We start from the raw sequence: 7,879 nt of genomic DNA on the forward strand, positions 1-7,879 counted from the left end.
TACACACAGAAGTACTAAGAAATGAACAGGTACGCTTGAAGTTTTCTGACTCTATAGATACTCCGATAAGGAATAGCACAGTAGCCAGTACAGTTGAAGAGGAATGGGTATCTCTAAAAAGGGCAATCACATAAGTTTGAAATAAAACCGTCGGTACAAATAAGGTAACTGCAAAGAAACCACCTATAACGGAAGAATTACTTTAGTTCAAAAAATGGTTCAAATGGCTCTGAGCACTGTGGGACTTAACATCTGAGGTCATCAGTCCCCTAGAACTTAGAACTACTTAAACCTAACTAACCTAAGGACATCACACACATCCATGCCCGAGGCAGGATTCGAACCTGCGACAGTAGCAGTCGCGCGGTTCCGGACTGAGCGCCTAGAACCTCTAGACCACCGCGGCCGGCAATACTTTAGTTGATCGATGAAAGAAGGAAGTACTAAAATGTTCAAGAGAATTTAGGAATACACAAACACAAGTCACTTAGGAAAAAAATACATAGGAATTGCAGAGAAGTTAAGGTGAAATGGCTACATGACAAAGGCGAAGAAATAGAAAACGAAATGATTCGGAAGGAATGACTCAGCATACAGGAAAGTAACAACAACCTTCGCTGAAACTAAAAGCAGGGGTTTTTACACTAAGAACACAATGTAAATTCCACTGTTAAATGCAGAGGAGAGAGGGGATAGGTGTAAAGAATACACTGAAGGCCCCTATGAGGGGAAGACTTGTCCAATAATGTGATAGGGCAAGAAACAAGAGTCGATATGGAAGAGATAGTGGATACAGTATTAGAATTAGCATTAAAAACAGCTTTGGGGATAAGATCAAATATGGCAGAAGTGATAGATAACATTCCATCAGAATTTCTAAAATCACTGGGCGAAGTGGAATAAAACGACTATTAACGTTGCTGGGTAGAATGTATGAGTCTGGCGACATACAACATGATTTTCGAAAAAATATCATCCACACAAGATTTCAAGAGCCGACTAGTGGAGAAATTGCACAATCAGCTTAACAGCTCATGCATTCAAGGTGTGTAGAATGTATGAGTCTGGCGATATACCGTCTTTCGAAAAAATGTCGCAGGTTCGAATCCTGCCTCGGGCATGGATGTGTGTGATGTCCTTAGGATAGTTAAGTTTAAGTAGTTCTACGTTCTGGGGGACTGATGACCTCAGATGTTAAGTCCCATAGTACTCAGAGCTATTTGAACCATTTGAAGAAATGTCATCCACACAAGACTGCAAGAGCTGACAAGTACGAGAAATATCGCACAATCAGCTTAACAACTCATGAACCCAAGTTGCTGTCAAGAATAATATACAGAAGACTAGAAAAGAGAATTGAGGATGTGTTGTATTACGATCAGTTTGGCTTTAGGAAAAGTAAAGGCATTAGAGAGGCAATTCTGATGTTGCGGTTGATAATGGAGGCAACACTAAGGAAAAATCAAGCACGTTCATAGGATTTGTCGACTTGAAAAAGCGTTCGTCAATGTACAATGGTGTAAGATGTTCGAAATTGTGAGGAAAACAGGCGGTAAGCTATAGGGAAAGACGGGTAATACACAATATATACAAGAGCCAAGAGGGTACCACAAAAGTGGAAGACAAAGTATGAAGTGCCCGTATTAAAAAAAAAGTAAGACAGCGATGTTGTCTTTCGCCCCTACCGATCAATCTATACATCTAAAAAGAAACGACGAAAACAAAAGATAAGTTCAATAGTGTGATTAAAATTGAAGGTGGATGGATATCAGTTATAAAATTCGCTGAAGACATTCCTATCCTCAGTGAAAATGAAGAAGGATTACATGTTCTGCTGAATGGAATGAACAGTCTAATGAGTAAAAAATATGGACTAAGAGTAAATCTAAGAAAGAAGAAAGTAAAGAAATGATAATTAAATGGACACCCTAGCTGCAAGCAGGCGTTGATATACTTCATTGGGGACATGTTGAAAATGTGTTCCCCGACCGGGACTCGAACCTGGGACCTCCTGCTTACATGGCAGACGCTCTACCCATCTGAGCCACCGCGTGCACATAGCATAGTGCGTCTGCAGGGACTTATCCCTTGCACGCTCCCCGTGAGATCCACATTCCCAACATGTCCACACCACTACATTCGTAGTGCGCCTAATAGAAGTTTGCCCATCATACTCATTACTCGTGGCAGATTAATCTACCAAGTCCCGTATGAGTTCGAGCATAGCGTGTGCGTTCGCACAAGAAGTTCAATGGCCGAGAAGCCATATTTTTAACTATATATGACGGTAGTATCTGTTCCCGAAAGAACAGTTACAGTGGATGACCATGCAGCTTTGCTAGAAATTAAATGATAATTAAGCGTGCAAGGGATAAGTGCCTGCAGACGCACTATTCTCTGTGCGCGCGGTGGCTCAGATGGATAGAGCGTCTGCCATGTAAGCAGGAGATCCCGGGTTCGAGTCCCGGTCGGGGCACACATTTTCAACATGTCCCCAATGAAGTATATCAACGCCTGCTTGCAGCTAGGGTGTCCATTTAATTATCATTTCATTTCTAGCAAAGCTGCATGGTCATCCACGGTAACTGTTCTTTCGGGAACAGATACTGCCGTCATATATAGTTAAAATATGGCTTCCCGGCCACTGACCTTCTTGTGCGAACGCACACGCTATGCCCGAACTCGTACGGGACTTGGCAGATTAATCTGCCACGAGTAATGAGTATGATGGGCAACATCTATTAGGCGCACTACGAATGTAGTGGTGTGGACATGTTGGGAATGTGGATCTCACGGGGAGCGTGCGAGGGATAAGTCCCTGCAGACGCACTATCCTCTATGCCCGCGGTGGCTCAGATGGATAGAGCGTTTGCCATGTAAGCAGGAGGTCCCAGGTTCGAGTCCCGGTCGGGGCACACATTTTCAACATGTCCCCAATGAAGTATATCAACGCCTGCTTGCAGCTAGGGTGTCCATTTAATTATCATTTCATTTCTAGCAAAGCTGCATGGTCATCCACGGTAACTGTTCTTTCGGGAACAGATACTACCGTCATATATAGATAAAGAAGAAAGTAATCAGCAGTACCAAGAACCAGAACAGTGAGGAACTAAAGATCAGGATTGGTGATCACGAAGTAGATGAAGAAAGGAATTCTGATATCTCAATAGCAAAATAACCCATGACCGACGGAACAAGGAGGACATAAAAAGCGGGGTAGCACTGGCAAAAAGAGAGTTTCTGTCTAAGAGATGTCTTCTAGCAGCAAACATAGACCTCCATTTGAGGAAGAAATTTCTGAGATTTTATGTTTGAAGCACGGTATTTTATGGCAGCGAAACATTGATTGTAGGAAAACCGGAAAAGAAGAGAATCGAAGCATTTGAGATGTGGTGCTACAGAAGAATGCAGAAAATTACTGATAAGAGAAGGAGTGGAGAGGTTCTCCGCAGAATCGGTGGGGAAAGTAATATATGGAAAGCTCTGACAAGAAGAAGGAAAGGAATGGTAGGACATTAGTTAAGACATCAAGAGAGCTGCAGAGGGTAAAAATTATAGAAGAAGACGGCGATTGGAAAACATCCAGCAAATAATTGTCTACATAGTTTCCAAGTGCGAGATCGAGATGAAGATATTGCTACAGATGGGAAATCTGTGACGGGCCGCAACAAATCAGTCAGAAGACTGATGACAAAAAAAATTATTTGAAACACCTTGCTGTAGAGTTATACTCTACAGGTGTCTGACGTAGCGCCTTACCACAATGCTTGCTGACTGTCTTACGTCTTTGACAGATACCACCGCTAGTAGATACAGAATACTCGAGCCTGCCGGAAATGGAGAAAATACACTCCTGGAAATGGAAAAAAGAACACATTGACACCGGTGTGTCAGACCCACCATACTTGCTCCGGACACTGCGAGAGGGCTGTACAAGCAATGATCACACGCACGGCACAGCGGACACACCAGGAACCGCGGTGTTGGCCGTCGAATGGCGCTAGCTGCGCAGCATTTGTGCACCGCCGCCGTCAGTGTCAGCCAGTTTGCCGTGGCATACGGAGCTCCATCGCAGTCTTTAACACTGGTAGCATGCCGCGACAGCGTGGACGTGAACCGTATGTGCAGTTGACGGACTTTGAGCGAGGGCGTATAGTGGGCATGCGGGAGGCCGGGTGGACGTACCGCCGAATTGCTCAACACGTGGGGCGTGAGGTCTCCACAGTACATCGATGTTGTCGCCAGTGGTCGGCGGAAGGTGCACGTGCCCGTCGACCTGGGACCGGACCGCAGCGACGCACGGATGCACGCCAAGACCGTAGGATCCTACGCAGTGCCGTAGGGGACCGCACCGCCACTTCCCAGCAAATTAGGGACACTGTTGCTCCTGGGGTATCGGCGAGGACCATTCGCAACCGTCTCCATGAAGCTGGGCTACGGTCCAGCACACCGTTAGGCCGTCTTCCGCTCACGCCCCAACATCGTGCAGCCCGCCTCCAGTGCTGTCGCGACAGGCGTGAATGGAGGGACGAATGGAGACGTGTCGTCTTCAGCGATGAGAGTCGCTTCTGCCTTGGTGCCAATGATGGTCGTATGCGTGTTTGGCGCCGTGTAGGTGAGCGCCACAATCAGGACTGCATACGACCGAGGCACACAGGGCCAACACCCGGCATCATGGTGTGGGGAGCGATCTCCTACACTGGCCGTACACCACTGGTGATCGTCGAGGGGACACTGAATAGTGCACGGTACATCCAAACCGTCATCGAACCCATCGTTCTACCATTCCTAGACCGGCAAGGGAACTTGCTGTTCCAACAGGACAATGCACGTCCGCATGTATCCCGTGCCACCCAACGTGCTCTAGAAGGTGTAAGTCAACTACCCCGGCCAGCAAGATCTCCGGATCTGTCCCCCATTGAGCATGTTTGGGACTGGATGAAGCGTCGTCTCACGCGGTCTGCACGTCCAGCACGAACGCTGGTCCAACTGAGGCGCCAGGTGGAAATGGCATGGCAAGCCGTTCCACAGGACTACATCCAGCATCTCTACGATCGTCTCCATGGGAGAATAGCAGCCTGCATTGCTGCGAAAGGTGGATATCCACTGTACTAGTGCCGCCATTGTGCATGCTCTGTTGCCTGTGTCTATGTGCCTGTGGTTCTGTCAGTGTGATCATGTGATGTATCTGACCCCAGGAATGTGTCAATAAAGTTTCCCCTTCCTGGGACAATGAATTCACGGTGTTCTTATTTCAATTTCCAGGAGTGTACTTTCACAAGCTTAACGATGAAGCAGTGATATCATCCGTTCTTTGTTTGGTGACGTTTCAGGAACCATAATGCTAATAACGCCCAAAAATTGAGGACAAATTCTGAACTGTACGCATGCTGAGCCTGTAAATTTAAGCCGAGGAGATTGGAAGGATCATAATAATTTTGGACTTTTCTGATGGAGCTCGAACATGAATCCTTATCCTTCGAGATACCTATAAATACACATTTGTAACACCATAACTTCTTCAACCCGCCAACCGCTTTCTCCCAAAAAAACGAATCCCACTAAGTGTCTCCTGACATACTTAGCTGGACTAGAGTTTGATATTCAGGACGAGTAAGTTGAATTTATCGAAATACCCATCCGTCGTGCAGCCTCGCCTGTTCTGCTGCTTTTGGCAAGACCTTCACGTCAGAATTTTCCAATTGAGGAAACTGGTATGGGCTGGGCCAATTCGCATTAAAGTTGTCGGCATCTGTCGCAGTGAAATTATATTCAGCAGGTGCGCTAGCCATCTGTCGTGAAGCACGCGTTAGCTTTCAGGGAACGTGACGGGTATCACTTCGTGTGATCACTTATTAGGAGTAACAACTACCACGGCGCAGTTATGTAACTATCACTTCATAACCCGTGACTGGACCCTTTAATTGCGACAGGTTTCAGTTAACAATACAAGTTCATCGCTCATCACCATTACTCTCAAGAAATGCAATACGTCGCTAATTCTATGAGGGAGTGCTGAAAAGCAATGCTCCAATTTTTTTTTTGTGGGGAAACTCTTAAAACTTTATGAATAAAACAAACGTTATTAACATTCTGCATCTTTATTCTTCATGTCTACATATTTTTTCTCAACATATTCAACCTGCCAACGGACACACTTCTCCCAACGAGAGTGCATGTTGATATTGTCGCTGTAGAACGTCTGACTTTTATTGACGGATACATCTTCGCTTCTGTTTACACCGCTTAGTCACTGTCTACATCTGCATCAACATAGATACTCCGCAAGCCACCGGAGCCGGAGGGTACCCTTTCCTTTTCCAACCGCAAGCAGAACGAGGGTAAAATGACTATCTATATTGTCTTCGTATGAGCCATAATGTCTCATATCTTACCTGCGTGGTCCTTTCGCTCAATGTATGTTGGTGGCAGCAGGATCGTATGGCAGTCAGTTTCAGATGCCGATTCTCTAAATTTTCTAAATAGCGTTTCTCAAAAAGAACGTCGCCTTCCCTCCAGAGATTCCCATTCATTTGAGTTCCCGAAGCATCTGAACACTTACGTGTTGTTCGAAACTACCGGTAAAAAATCTACCAGCTCGCCTGTGAACTGCTTTGAAGTCTCCCTTCAATCCGACCTGGTACGGATCCCAAACACTCGAGCAGTACTCAAGAATAGATCGTACCAGCGTCCTATATGTGCTCTTTACAGGTGAACCACTCTTTCCTATAATTTTCCCAGTAAACCGAAGTCGAGCAATCGCCTTTCCTACCACAATTCTCACATGTTCGTTCCATTTCATACGCTTTGCAACGTTACACCCAGATATTTGATGGACTTGACTGTGTCTAGCAGGACACTTGCAATACTGTATGCGAACATTACAGATTTGCTCTTCTTACTCGTTCTCAGTAACTCATTTTTCCACATTTAGAGCTAGCTACCATTCATCACAGCAACTGGAGATTTTGTCTAAGTCGTCTTGTATCTTTCTACAGTCACTCGACTTCGACACCTCAAGTTACACCACAGTATCATCAGCAAACAACCGCAGATTATTTATGTATATAGAGAACAACTGCGTTGCCGGCCGGAGTGGCCGTGCGGTTCTAGGCGCTACAGTCTCGAACTGAGCGACCGCTACGGTCGAGGTTCGAATCCTGTCTCGGGCATGGATGCGTGTGATGTCCTTAGGTTAGTTTGGTTTAATTAGTTCTAAGTTCTACGCGACTGATGACCTCAGAAGTTAAGTCGCATAGTGCTCAGAGCCATTTGAACAACTGCGTTCCTGCCACACATCCCTGGGGCACCCCAGGCGATACTTATGTCTCTGATGATCAAAGTGACATATCGCCGAAGGCATTCTTTAAATTTTGGAGACAGATGAAAATCGGATGGGGCCAAGTCGGGACTGTACGGATGATGATCGATGACAATGAATCTAAGGCGTCGGATTCTTGCAGTACTCGTGGATGGTCTGCGTTGTCATACTGAAGGAGAGTAAGTTCCATGTATGGATGAACTTTTCGAGTTCGAAATTAGATTACAGCAAGCTGTTTCTCACGCACCGTCGTACATCGACGGAAAAAAATCACAACATCCTTTTCAGATTTTTAGGTTGCCCTACGACGTTCAAACTTCTGACATTCCGTACTCCCCGACTCACAGAACTTTATTCTTTTGTTGGTTATTCAGTCTTTTTCTCATGGTTACCTCCCCCTTGGCAGTCTCCTCCTGGAGATTCGGATGCGGAACTAGCCCGCAATCTTTTGCCGATGGAGAGATCATCATGACACTTTTCCAATTACAGGCCACATGTCCTATAGATAGATATTATGTGCCTTTAATGCAGTGGTTTCCATTGACTTCTGTATCGATA

General features: G+C 45.6%; 2 non-coding genes across 2 annotated transcripts; both read left to right on the forward strand.

Annotated features, from left to right (window-relative positions):
• The first annotated feature begins 2,401 nt into the window (after nucleotides 1-2,401).
• Trnat-ugu (transfer RNA threonine (anticodon UGU)) lies at nucleotides 2,402-2,476 on the forward strand. The gene has a single exon. It is a non-coding gene; the product is annotated as a tRNA-Thr (tRNA).
• Nucleotides 2,477-2,840: 364 nt separating this feature from the next.
• On the forward strand, nucleotides 2,841-2,915 carry Trnat-ugu (transfer RNA threonine (anticodon UGU)). Its single transcript has one exon. It is a non-coding gene; the product is annotated as a tRNA-Thr (tRNA).
• The last annotated feature ends 4,964 nt before the right edge of the window (nucleotides 2,916-7,879 follow it).

Source organism: Schistocerca cancellata, chromosome 6 (genome assembly GCF_023864275.1).
Source record: "Schistocerca cancellata isolate TAMUIC-IGC-003103 chromosome 6, iqSchCanc2.1, whole genome shotgun sequence".
Taxonomy (NCBI): Eukaryota; Metazoa; Arthropoda; class Insecta; order Orthoptera; family Acrididae; genus Schistocerca; species Schistocerca cancellata.